The 12,856-nt window shown below is 42.2% G+C and overlaps 1 protein-coding gene across 4 annotated transcripts in view; it reads right to left on the bottom strand.

Annotated features, from left to right (window-relative positions):
• The window catches only part of GLT8D2 (glycosyltransferase 8 domain containing 2), a 70,882-nt gene extending 58,185 nt beyond the window's left edge, over positions 1–12,697 (bottom strand). The window contains exons 1-3 of one of the 4 annotated variants that reach the window (XM_064379906.1): positions 12,470–12,697; positions 5,690–5,834; positions 384–744 (exon numbers count right to left, since the gene is read on the bottom strand). The gene's annotated coding sequence lies outside the window, so the exon portion shown is untranslated. Of the gene's footprint in view, positions 1–383; positions 745–5,689; positions 6,494–12,264; positions 12,392–12,469 lie in introns of those variants that run through there. The other 3 variants (XM_064379905.1, XM_064379907.1, XM_012469209.2) reach the window with 3 other exon arrangements.
• Between the last annotated feature and the right edge of the window lie 159 nt (positions 12,698–12,856).

Raw genomic sequence — 12,856 nt, 5'->3', positions numbered from 1 at the left:
GAATCACAGCTCAGTTAAATTAATTGTGGCTCAGAACATACCTTCACTAACGGCTAGCATTCATCCATACTCTAACTGCTGACTTCTATGTTTAAAATTTGATACAAATAGTAAATTACAGTATTTGGGGGGAGAAGGAGGAGAAACCCCGGTTTGGAAAAGCAGCCCAGTCTGTGAAAAATATTGCACATGGAAATGGCCGAAAAGGGCTCCACTGGAATGCTACAAATACTGACTAGGAAGTTTCTGAAGACGAAGTTCGTGTGGGGCAATCTGACACCTCTGATTTACTTTCTTGGGTCTGGAGCAGAATAAAGAACTGCAGCAGACCGGCCAGGGTAAAATGGAACAAATGCACGCTGCTTGTAAATTTCTCTATTTACCTGGTGAACAGTGAGGGTAGGGCTTTGGGCTCCTCGGTCCAGAAGAGCTGCAAGGCAGAGCATTCAAATCGTGGCTGGCCTTGGGCTGCTGCCCTCACGCTGCATCGGCTGCTTCTAAGATCCCATTGGAAGTCCCAAAGGGCTGGAGAGCCCCAAGGCCAATATTACGTTTCCAAAAGAATATTCCTCCCCGACTCGCACCCCCGTTTGCTTGCGTTGACTTTGGAGCGGCTTGGGTTTCTTCCACCTCTGCGCGAAGCCGCTGGGAACCCAGGAGTTGCGCTGGCAGAGAGGGGCGGTCCCAGAAACCACTTCCAGATGTGCTCAGCTGGCAGGCTTGGATGCGCCAGACTTCCTCTGGCTACGTGCAAAACATTAAAACAAAACAACGCTGTTCTAGAGGAAAAGACACAAAACCAGAGAAGAGCAAATACTTGCAGAGTGACTTTCTACCACACGTTGGGTCAAAGGCAAACTTTGAAAGAACTCAAATGAAAAATAAAGTTCATGCTGATTTGAGAATCTTCATGACCACTAGCTTCTCATGAAATCTAGTCATTGAAATGCTGTTATTCCCAAATCAAAACCCAGGTAACAACTGTGGTCTCCTTCTACCAAGGCAATAATGACAAAAGTTTCAAGATGGAGTGTTTTTGTGCCTGAACAAAAGAGGAATCAGGCAGGGAGCTGGGAGCTGACCTCAACAGCAATCCACACTGTTCTGTATTTCTGCCATGGGTTCTCAAACTCAGGAGACAGTACCAGCACTTTGGGAATCACAGAATTTATTTCTGCAAAGGCTCCTATTCCTAATTCCTATAAGGATATAAGGATCTCCTTGCTCACTGTGTCTTTCTAAAGTAGTGCTCTCAAACAGAAATAAAATGCAAGCCACGCTGTAATTTTACTTTTTTTTAGATGGAGTCTCACTCTGTTACCCAGGCTGGAGTGCAGTGGTGCAATCTTGGCTCACTGCAACCTCCGCCTCCCCAGTTCAAGCAATTCTCCTTGCCTTAGCCTCCTAAGTAGCTGGGATCACAGACACCCGCCACCACGCCCGGCTAATTTTTGTATTTTTTTTAGTAGAGATGGGGTTTCACCATGTTGGCCAGGCTGGTCTCGAACTCCTGACCTCAGGTGATCCGCCTGCCTCAGCCTTCCAAAGTGCTGGGATTGCAGGTGTAGACCACCACGCCTGGCCAATTTTACTTTTTTTTTTTTTTTAAATAAAGAGACAGGGCCTTGTTTTGTCATTCAGGCTGGAGTACAGTGGCATGATCACAGCTCATTGCACCCATGAGCTCCAAGGCTCAGGCGATCCTCCCGTCTGAACCTCCTGAGTAGCTGGGACTACAGGTACACACCACTGCACCTGGCTATAATTTTAAATTTTCTAGTAGCCACATTAAGAAAAAAGCACAAAGAGGTAAAATGTATCTTAAGGATATATTTTACTTTGCCTAATATATACAAGATGTTATTCTTTCAACACATATTACAAAACATTATTAAAAAGATATTTTATATTCTCTTTGTTTTGTTTTTAAATCTAATTTGTTTTAATTGATATATATTCATATAATTGTATATATTTGTGGGGTATATGTATAATGATGTATAGTGATGAGAACACTGCAATTAGCATATCTATCATCTCAAATATTGATGCTTATGTTGGAAACATTCAATATCTTTCTTCTAGCTCTTTGAAACTACATATTATTGTTAACTATGGCCATACTACAGTCATACAGAACACTATTCCTCCTATCTAGCTATACTTTAATAAACTTTAACAAATCTCTCCCTATCACTCTCCTTCTCCTACCCTTCCCAGTGTTTTTCTTTAACTAAGTCTTTGAAATTTGGTGTGTATTTTACACTTGCAGCACATTTCGGTTCACACACTAAATTTAAACAGAAACACTTCACATATATTTGGATTTTATAAAATTTACCATTTAAAAAGTAGATTCATTTAAGGTAATGAAGATCTCAATTACACTGATTTGATCTTTACAAATTATATGAATGTATTAATATTAAATGTTTGAATGTACACCCAAAATTTGTATGTCTATTATGTATCAATTTAAAAAATTAGAAAAAAACACTGGGAAAAAAGTCAATTTACAAATCCACATTGCTCCAAGTGTACTTAAAAGTTTTCTAGTAACTGAATACAGTATCAGTTTTTCAATTAAAATTAGTTACAGTTAAATAAAATTAAAAATTCAGTTCCTGAGTTGCACTAGTCACATTTAAGTACTCAATAGTCAATGTGGCTAGTGGCTTACTATATTGAGCAATTTCATTCTAAAGGATTTAATAGGGGTTTCTCAGACATAAACTTAGAAGATGGGAGGATCCTGAATATCTTCCATGTATATAGAACTTTGAATATAGCCAAGGCATTTTCATATCTTCTATTTCTTTTTAGTCACACACATTTCTGGCAGGTAAGTTGAGCAGATGTTATTTGCCCCAATTTAAAGATGAGCAAATTAAAGCCCAAGTTCCCAAAGCAAGTTAGTGATGAAGCCAGGGATGAAATTCTTATTCAGCGCTTCTTAAGTGTTTCCTTCTTGAGACATGTTTCAAATACTAGGATCTGGGGCTGCAACAGTAGGGTTAAGTGGCATCCACACTGGTCATCCTTCAGCATCATATTGCTGCTTGTGCAGAATTACTGACTGCATTTGTGATCCCTTATCTACTCTTATTCTAAAGTCCTCACAGAATCCAGAAAGTATGTCTATTCTCCTGGAGAGGCTTGACATTATGCCACTCCTCTTCTCTCTACTCCTAGCATCTTGTACTTTATTTTATTTATTTATTAATTATTATTATTTTTTAGAGGACTTAAACTCCTGGGCCTTTCTCCTCAGTCTCCTGAGTAGCTGGGACTTTAGTCATGCACCCCCATGCTCAGAAAGTTATGCCTTATTTTAAAGCACAACACTATTCAAACATTTAGCTAAACTTTTTTAGCTGAAACATTGGTCACCTCTGGGAAGTCAGAAGGTTCAGGGGCAGCACAGCATACCATGCTCTAAGTACTCACTGCACACACATGAGTGAAAATAAGATAACCATTCCTGGCTCAGGTTTCCCACTGCCCTTCCAGAATTATGTGCCATCAGGTGCAGCAGGCCTTCCATTGGCCAAATCCAACTAGAAGTCAGAGGGCAAGGAGCTCAGGTTCTATAATCTATTTAGGTCAGCCTCTCAGGACATTGAACAGGTTGAAGGGTGGAGAGTAGAAGTAAATGGAAAATATTCTTGCATGATGTGAATAGGGTCCCTGGCACTGTGTCATTCTGCAGCCTGGTTTATGCTAATGATGGCACAGAGAATCACCACAGCAGCCCTGAACTAACTACTTATGGAAAATCTTGCTATGTGAGGAAAATAAACCCTATGTGGTCAAGTAACTTTGGTTAGATTTAGTTACATGCTTAAGTGCAACCCCAGCAATATGTATGCATTTCACATACATTTTATATTTGTGGTATCACTTGTCAACAAAACATGTATCTGAGTCATTATTATTCCATGTTTATTTCTTACTCGTTGAAAGTCAGATGTTTATTTCTTCTTGATAACTGGGTCTGTCTTGACTGAGTATATTACTTTTAGATAAGACCTTAGATATAATCTATTAAAGCTGATAAGGTTGCCTGGGAGGAAAGGAAGAAGTCTTCAATAGTAGTAGATGAATTACTACATTGGGTCAGGCTGACAAGTCTGTTTGCCACATTTGTCTCCCCATGGCTGGGCTCCAAGATCACACATATGGGGCAGGGATTACCATAGCAGGAGCAATTCCCTCTCGTTTGCCTGGTGTGGTTCATGTGCAGGTCGTCTTCTTGTTACCCTGAGCTTCAGTGCTCTTGCTCTCCCCTGCTACTCCCTGAGCTGCAGCAATTGCTCCAGCACCTGAGTCTTGCACTTGTTCCCTCTCTCTCGTATGCTGTAATTGTTTTTCTTCCTTGGCCCAGTTCTCTGTTCTGGCAAGTAGGTTAGATTCTATCTAGCCTGGAGCCCTGCCTTGCTCTTGCCAGCTGCCCTCTCTATGCTTTGGCCATAGCTTCAGCCAAGACCCATGGCTGGAGCCCTGCAATCTGTAAACAGACCTCTCAGACACCATCTGTTTCCCTCACCTCAGCAACAGTCCCTGCCCAGGATCTCTGCTATTGAGTTCTGCCCACTTGCTAGCACTCCCCAGAACCTCTTCTCAGACCTCTGGCAATAAGCCTTTGGCCCTTGGCCTGAGTCCTCAATTGAGATTAAAGACATTGCAATTTATACTTTTGGCTGAAAACACATGACTGTCTGCCACCTCCAGCACCAGATTCTCACTCTAGGGTTGACTTTTTGACCTGCAGCTCAGAAGGAGGAATGAAAACTGTAAAAATACAATAAAATCATGATAATGATAGAAATAAAACAAACTATTACTTATTAAATGCTAACTACAGGACAGGCATTGCATAAGTATAGCACAGTCCTTGCTTGGCATGGCAACAACACAGCACAGATTTCAATTAGCACCATTTAGTTACATAACACAAGTCCCCCAATAACACAGTTTAAATTTCAGTTACCACAGTATATTAACTGTGAGTAACTGCATAAATACAAGCTTTGCTGCCAGGTTTTCAGTCCACAAAATTACTATGCAAATAATAGATGCACACCATGATCAGTGACCAAGCATATCATTTCATTTGTAGTCTGCTGGTGACTGGTCACTGGACATCAGTTATTCAGCTATGCACAGACAGCAAAGTATGCAGTTGTGCTGCCTCCTTATCTCCATGTGACATTTTAAAAAATGGACAATAGAATTTGCCAATAAAGATAAAATGAAGCAAAGAAACAAAAAGTAATAATTGTAGGAGTGAAGTTCAAATTAAAGATCAGTGGAGTTACAGAAGAAATGGGTGGCGATGGGAATGTTGACATTGCCACTGTTCAACTCCAGATGAGCATCCAGAGAGACTTAGCAAAGGTAAACTTATGAATACAAATAAGGAAGGAAGTAGTAAGGAAAAGGATGAAGATGTTCCAGAAGGTGAAATGAGCAAAAAATTCACATTAAAGAAACTCTCAAATATATCTCACAACATTGAAAGCACAAAGGAAAACTTAGAAAGGAGGCTGGGCATGGTGGCTCACACCTGTAATCCCAGCACTTTTGGAGGCTGAGGCAGGAGGATTGCTTGAGCTCAGGAGTTCAAGACCAGCCTGAGCAACATAGGGAGACCCTACAAAAACTAAAAAAGTTAGCCATGTATACGCACCTATGGTCCCAACTATTCAGGAGGCTGAGGTAGCCAGGTGACGCACCTATGGTCCCAACTACTCAAGGATCGTTTGAGCCTGGGAGGTCAAGATTGTGGTGAGCTGTGATCATGCCACTATACTCCATCCCAGATGACAGAGATTCTGTCTCAAAAAAATTAAAAAAAAAAACTTTAGAAAGAAGTATGACAATTTGCCACAGCATAGAAAAGATGCTCACTCCGTATAGTAAGCTATATGACAAGAAGAAGGTGATAAGCACGGTTTAAACTACTAATGATAAGTTTTATGCAAAGAAATAAAACACTTTAATTCTCAACTTTCTGTTTTAAATTATGATATAATAAAGAAATATTAGGTTTACTAATTTTTTCATTTCTCTATATATTTATAACCAACAGTAAGAGTTCTTAGTATTTTGACAAAAAATATTTTAAAGATCACAAAACAATGGTAATTTTTCCATGATAATTAAGATCACTTTGAAGGGTGTTGGCTTGCATAGTCATTTTTCCAGAACAGTGCTATCAGGCAAAGTGAAGACTGGCTGTACTTTACATGTATTATTTCATTGACCTATTGATTTCTTTCTTTTTTTCCCCCTTGCTAGGTCGCTGCCCCATTTTCAGCACTAGATGGTGATGAAACCCAGGTTTGCCTCCATTCTAATAATTGGTGCCCCTGGTCCTTAATGGGGGATATCCCAGTAGTATGGGAAGGCTGGCTAGGGATTCAGTGTCCAGGGGACCTATGGACCCAACCCCCTACAGTGTGGTGCTACTGAACAGCCACTCTGATTTGGCATCTCCATCTCTTTTTGTCAAATTACACAGCAGAGTTTCCAGGGCTGGGATGGTAGTCCCACCTCTCCCCTTTGTCTCTGGTTGTTCTCAGGGATATTTCTCCTTTAGGGACTGCCGAAGTGTCTAGTGGTTGAGACAGGGACAAGTCTTCTGCCAGGGAACCCAAGATTGTGGAGAAGCTGGTTGTCCACTTTGATCTCGCTTTGTACAATGTACAGACTGTGAGTTGGGGGAAATTTTCATGTACTTGGTGCCTGGCAGATTGTGGGGAGGGGATTATAGATATGGAAGTCTGATTTTCTTACCATCTGCTGAGTTTTTTAAACACCTCTGTGGCCCCAGGAATTGTCTCATTCTCATATTTGAGTTCTGGGATATTCCTGGTGATAATTTCAGTGCTGAATATTAGTTTTTGGTTTCCATTATGGGAGAGTGAAGTCAGCTTGCTTCCATGCTGCCACTTTGGAGCCATATTATCTCATTTAATCCTTTGACTAACCCTAAGAAGCAGATGCTGTTATGATTCTCATTTTATAGACAAAGAATCTGAGGTTCAAAGAGGATATAAACAATTTGACCAAGGCCACACAACTAGTTAAGTAGCTACAACCGATTGGGTCTTAAAGCCCATGATTTTAACCCCTACATGAAACAGTCCAGGTATATGACTCTGGTGGGTGTTTGATATGGAGGAGTAGGCAGAGAGGAGAAGAAGTAGCGAGAGATGAAAGTACCTTCTCTAACATATGCCTAAAAAGTCTAGAGGAGCACTATCCAATAAAGCTTTCTATAATATAACAGATGCTCCCTTACCCAAGGGGGCTATATTCCAAGAGCCCTAGAGATGCCTAAAACCAATGATAATACCAAATCCTATATACCTCTAAGACAGCTACTAAGTGACTAACAGGCAGGTGGCACATACAGTATAGAAACACTGGACAAAGGGATGATTCACATCCCAGGCAGGTAAGAGCAGGATAGTGAAAGACTTCATCATGTGACTCAGGATGGTACACAATTTAAAACTTACAAATTGCTTATTTCTGGAATTTTCCATTTAATATTCTCAGACTGCATCGACTATGGGTAACTGAAACCATGGCTAAAGAGGGATTCCTGTATATGTAAAGAATACATAATATTTATATAATCTATAATAGAGAATTAATATATATTTTCAACTGTGGTATACATGTAAATATACATGTACTTCAGGGTCCATCTTTTCTTGATTCTCCAGGACCTTGACCCCCCAAATCCCAGCTCTTTCTGAACAGACCTACTTGTCCTATGGGATGTAATTTCCAGTAGACCTGTACTACTTCACTAAGTTCTCAGGAAATTAGGTTCCTTCCAGCTCATGGTCCAAGATGGCTGCTCTAGCTCTAGCCACTACATCTACATTCCAGCCAGCAGAAAAGACTAAGGGAAAGGAAGTTTCCCTCCTCCAGAACACATTCTGGAATTATACACATTACTTTTGCTTATAACCCATAGGTCAACATTTAGCCTTAGGCCACAACTAATTGAGAGAAGTTTGGAAAATGAGTTTTTATTTAGAATGGTCATGTGTCCAGTTAATAGTCCAGATTCTGTTACTGAAAAGAAGAGGAGAGCAGACACTGGGGGTCATCTTGAAGGAGAGTGGGTACAGTAGTCTGGGAAAGTGCTTATCTGTTGTTTTTTGTTTGTTTTTCCTTCACAGCCTCAATAATGAGAGGCAGGCAAGGAGAAGAAGGTTGGAAATGATTGCTGGTTATGCTATTCCAACCTTTTGTTTCCAACTGGATCCTTCTTCTGGGCCCACAGTAATGCTCAAGTCTCACCATCCAAAATAGTAACAATTTACACAGTACCTATCTCTCCTCCGCAGTCATTGTTCTTTCTTTATATGGCCAAGTCTCTGTAAAGGGTAGACTATACATGTTATCCTCACTTTCTAACTCGTTCATTCTTCAGTTCTCTCTGGCTTATTTCCCTCCCACTCCATTGAAAACATTTTAATTCTAGACCACTACTAATCTCCTAATTTGCAAATCCAACGGTTGCTTCTTCTTCCTCTTCTTCCTGACCTCTCTATGGCTTTTGGCTTTGATTACCGCTTCCGCCTCTATGAAACTCTCTTCGCCTGTGGCTTCTTTGACATCACCCTCATCCAGTTCCCTTTTAACGTCTCTGGCTCCCTATTTTCTATTTCCTTCCTGAGTGCCTCCTCCTGTCTTTACCCCATCAATGCTGGTTTCTTCAGGGTGCTATTTTCCAATCCCTCTTCTCTAAACTCTCCTAGGTTGTTGTTTCTATTCTGATAGTTTCAAAGATTGAAGGTACTTTATTGTGAAATGGGGACCTATTTTAGATGCCTCACCCAAGGAGAGATTACTCCAAACTGCTCTACTAAAATATCTTTCCCATTGGATTATGTACTTTGTCATAGATTGAATTGTATCTCCCCCAAAAGATATGCTGAAGTCTTAACCCACTGTACTTGTGAATATGACCTTATTTGGATATGGGGTATTTGCAGATATAATCAAATCAGGATGGGCCCAAATCCAATATAACTAGTGAATTTACAAGAAGAGGAGAAGAGGGTGGGTACAGTGGCTCACGCCTGTAATCCCAGCACTTTGGGAGGCTGAGGCAGGAGGATTGCTTGAGACTAGCCTGGGAAACATGGTGAAACCTCATCTTTAGAAAAAATTTAAAAATTAGCCAGGCATAGTGGTGCATACTTGCAATCCGAGCTACTCCAGAAGTTGAGGTGGGAGAATCGCTTAAGCTAGGGAGGCGGAGGCTGCAGCAAGCTGAGATTGTGCATTGCACTCCAGCCTGGGTGACAGAGCTAGACCCAGTCTCAAAAAAAAAAAAAAAGAAAAAGAAGAAGAATAAGAAGAGACAGACATACAGGGAGGATACCACATGATGATGGAGCCAGAGACTGAAGTGACTCATTGACAAGCCAAGGGCTGCCATGGATTGACAGCTGCCACCAGAAGCTAGAAAGAGACATGGAAGGATCCTATCCTACAGGTTTCAGAGGGATCATGACCCTACTGACACTTGGATATCAGACTTCTATCCTTCAGAACTGTGAGACAACATATTCCTATTGTTTTAAGCCTCCGGATTTGTGGTACTTTATCACAGCAACCCTAGGAAACTAGAACACATTTCCTCCTCACCCTGCAGCTCCTTATCTAAGCCACCACTTATAACTTGCAATCTCTTTTGTCTTAAAAATATTTTGCCTTGGCCGGGCGTTGTGGCTCACGCCTGTAATCTCAGCACTTTGGGAGGTCAAGGCAGGCAGATCACCTGAGGTCAGGGGTTCAAGACCAGTCTGACCAACATGGTGAATAGGGTTTCATGACTTTAAAAAAAAAAAAAAGAAAAGAAAAGAAAAGAAAAAAATATATTTGCCTTCATTTTTCTCTAGTTCAAGGGTTCTCAGGCTTCCAAATATGAGAGACTAGTTTTTTTTAAATTCAAAGTTCAACATTAGGTTTGCAACTTTTGATTTTTCCCTTAATCTTGTGCTATAAGGGCATTAGAAAAAAAAACTACCATCTAGACACGAAACTCAGAACAAAATACAGTTCTTTAAATGAACAGTTTGGGTTTTATGAAAAACTCACCGCTTTATTCCAACTCTTCTAGTGTTATTTCAGATTCATAAAAACTTTATTATGGCAACATTTAAGAGCCCATGTTATATATGTGACAAAGAAAAATATTAATAGATAAATATTCATGACCTCTTTTCTGTTTGCAGATATCTTTTTTCCCCCTCCCTTTCCAAGTTCTCTTTGGACATATTATGAAATTGGGCTAATACTCAGTGAGAGAGAGAATTTAAGAAGCAGAACCTAAAAAAATAGTGAGAATACCTTTTTTTTTTTTGAGATAGAGTTTCACTCTTGTTGCCCAGGCTGGAATGCAATGGCATGATCTCAGCTCACTGCAACCTCTGCCTCCCAGGTTCAAGTGATTCTCCTACCTCAGCCTCTCAAGTAGCTGGGATTACAGGCATGCACCACCATACCCAGCTAATTTTTGTATTTTTAGTAGAGACAGGGTTTCACTATGTTGGTCAGGCTGGTCTCGAACTCCTGACCTCAGGTGATCCACCCTTCTCTGCATCCTAAAGTGCTGGGATTACACACATGAGCCACCACGCCTGGCCTGAGAATTCCTTTTTAAAAGGTAGAGAGTTATCTTTCAAAAAGAAGTTTACATGGATGAGAAGGTGGAGAGACATGTTGAGATTTAAGGGAGTTGGGTGAAAAGAGAAATTGAAAATAGTAAAAGATGAAGAAAAAGGGGTTTTAGGAAATTTGCTATACAGTATATGTGTTCTCCTTTCAGTACCTCTTGAGACTCTGAGGTAGGGATTTAAATTGCTTTCAATTTTTTCTTCCGCTGGAGAAAAAATCTCCAGTGGAGATTTATTTATCTCTATTTATTTATCTTTCTTTAATAAAAATAGAGATGGGATCTTACCATCTTGACCAGGCTGGTCTGGAACTCCTGGGATCAGTGGATCCCCCTGTCTTGACCTCCCAAAGTGCTGGGATTACAGGTGTGAGTCACTGTGCCCAGTCCTTTTTTAATTAATTAAAAAAATAACTTGTATTGTGCATATTTAAGGTATACAACCTGATGTTATGATATATAGACTAGGGGTCCCCAATCCCCAGCAACCGGTCCTCAGCCTGTTCGGAACTTGCCGCACAGCAGGAGATGAGTCACCGGCGCTCAAGACCTCCTGAGCTCCGCCTCCTGTCAGATCAGGACCGTATTAGATTCTCACAGGAGCTCGAACCCTACAGTGAACTGCCCATAGGAGGGATCTAAATTGTGTACTCCCTATGAGAATCTGATGCCTGATGATCTGAAGTGAAACAGTTTCATCCTGAAACCATACCCTCCACTCCCCTGCCAAGTCCGTGGAAAAATTGCCTTCCACGAAACAGGACCCTAGTGCCAAAAAGGTCGGGGACAACTTATATAGACAGTCACAAGTTTACTATAGTAAAGCACATTAACATATCCATCATCTCACATAGTTACCACCAACCCATTTTTTGTTTCTGGGCCAAGAGCAGCTAAAATTTACTCATTTGGCATAAATCCTATATGCAGTGCAATTTTATTCCTAACGGACTTGTGTGATTATGTGTAGGATCAAATCACAGGGCAGCTAGGCCTTATTAAGCGTTGCATTGGCTGGGTGCGGTGGCTCATGCCTGTAGTCCCAGCACTTTGGGAGGTCAAGGAAGGAGGATCGCTTGAGCCCAGGAGCTCGAGCTTGCAGTGAGCTATGATCGGGCCACTGTATTCTTGTGACAGAGCCAGACCGTATCTAAAATAAATAAAAATAAAGAGTTGCATATGACTACTCTCAGAGGCAGTATGGTATAATGGTTGGATATGACTGCTATCAGGGCAGTATGGTATATGGCATAAAGGCTTGGGGGTTCTGGAATCAGAAGCCCTGTGTTTGAATCCTGGCCCCAGTCTTTTTCTTCAACCCCTTTCCTTTGTGTCCATCAGAAAATTACTTTACTGCCCTGTGCCTCATTTCCCCATTCATGAAAGGGAGATAACAGTAGCCACCTCACTGGATTGTTGGATGGATTATATGAGTTAATACACATGAGGCATTTAGGACGTGCCTGGCTGTGGACAGCCCTCACTTGTTAGCTAGCAATGAAACAGAAACCTACAAACCATCTCTCCTCTGCTTAAGCCAAACAAACCAAAAACACCTCTCGTGGCTCACGGTTTCCAGGCTTCCTGGCATGGCTCCTCGCAAAGCTGCCCTCGGTTCGCCCTGGCAGGTTTTGCAGCGATCTTCCCTGCCCGGGTCCCAGTCACAGTCGGGAGCGGCGCCAGTGGCCCGGGCTTGCGAGGCAGGCTCCCGCCCGCACCCTCTTCTGCGAGGTCCCGCCCTGCGCTCCCAGCTCTTCGCACCTCTACCCGAGCTTCTCTCACGTTGCTTGTGAGACTGCCTCGCGCACACATCCTAGATGCTCAATTAAAGTGGACGTAAAGGAAGATGCTGTGGCTTCTCCTAAAAATACCAAACGAGAGGCTCTGGGTGGGGACGGGAGACGTGGTCAGTGGGAAGCGTCCTTCCACCCTAAGGTGTGTTGCCCCGGGTGGCCGCTGGCCACGTCGCCTTGGGTGGGGGCGGGGCTCCCCTGTCAGGACTCCCCTTCCCCAACGTCTCTACCCTCCCCGCGGGCCTCCAGCCTGGCACCCGGAGCCCGCGGTCACGTGACCCCAGCACAGCTGGAGGCGGGTCCCCACCCTCCCCAGGGAGCAGAGGGTTGAGGCGGGCGCGGTGCATTGTGGGCA

This window comes from Aotus nancymaae, unplaced genomic scaffold (assembly GCF_030222135.1).
Source record: "Aotus nancymaae isolate 86718 unplaced genomic scaffold, 86718_ANA_hifiasm-v0.15.2.pri h1tg000021l, whole genome shotgun sequence".
NCBI classification, from domain to species: Eukaryota; Metazoa; Chordata; class Mammalia; order Primates; family Aotidae; genus Aotus; species Aotus nancymaae.
Note: the sequence above shows the minus strand (reverse complement) of the source record. Positions and strands in the feature narration are given on the sequence as shown.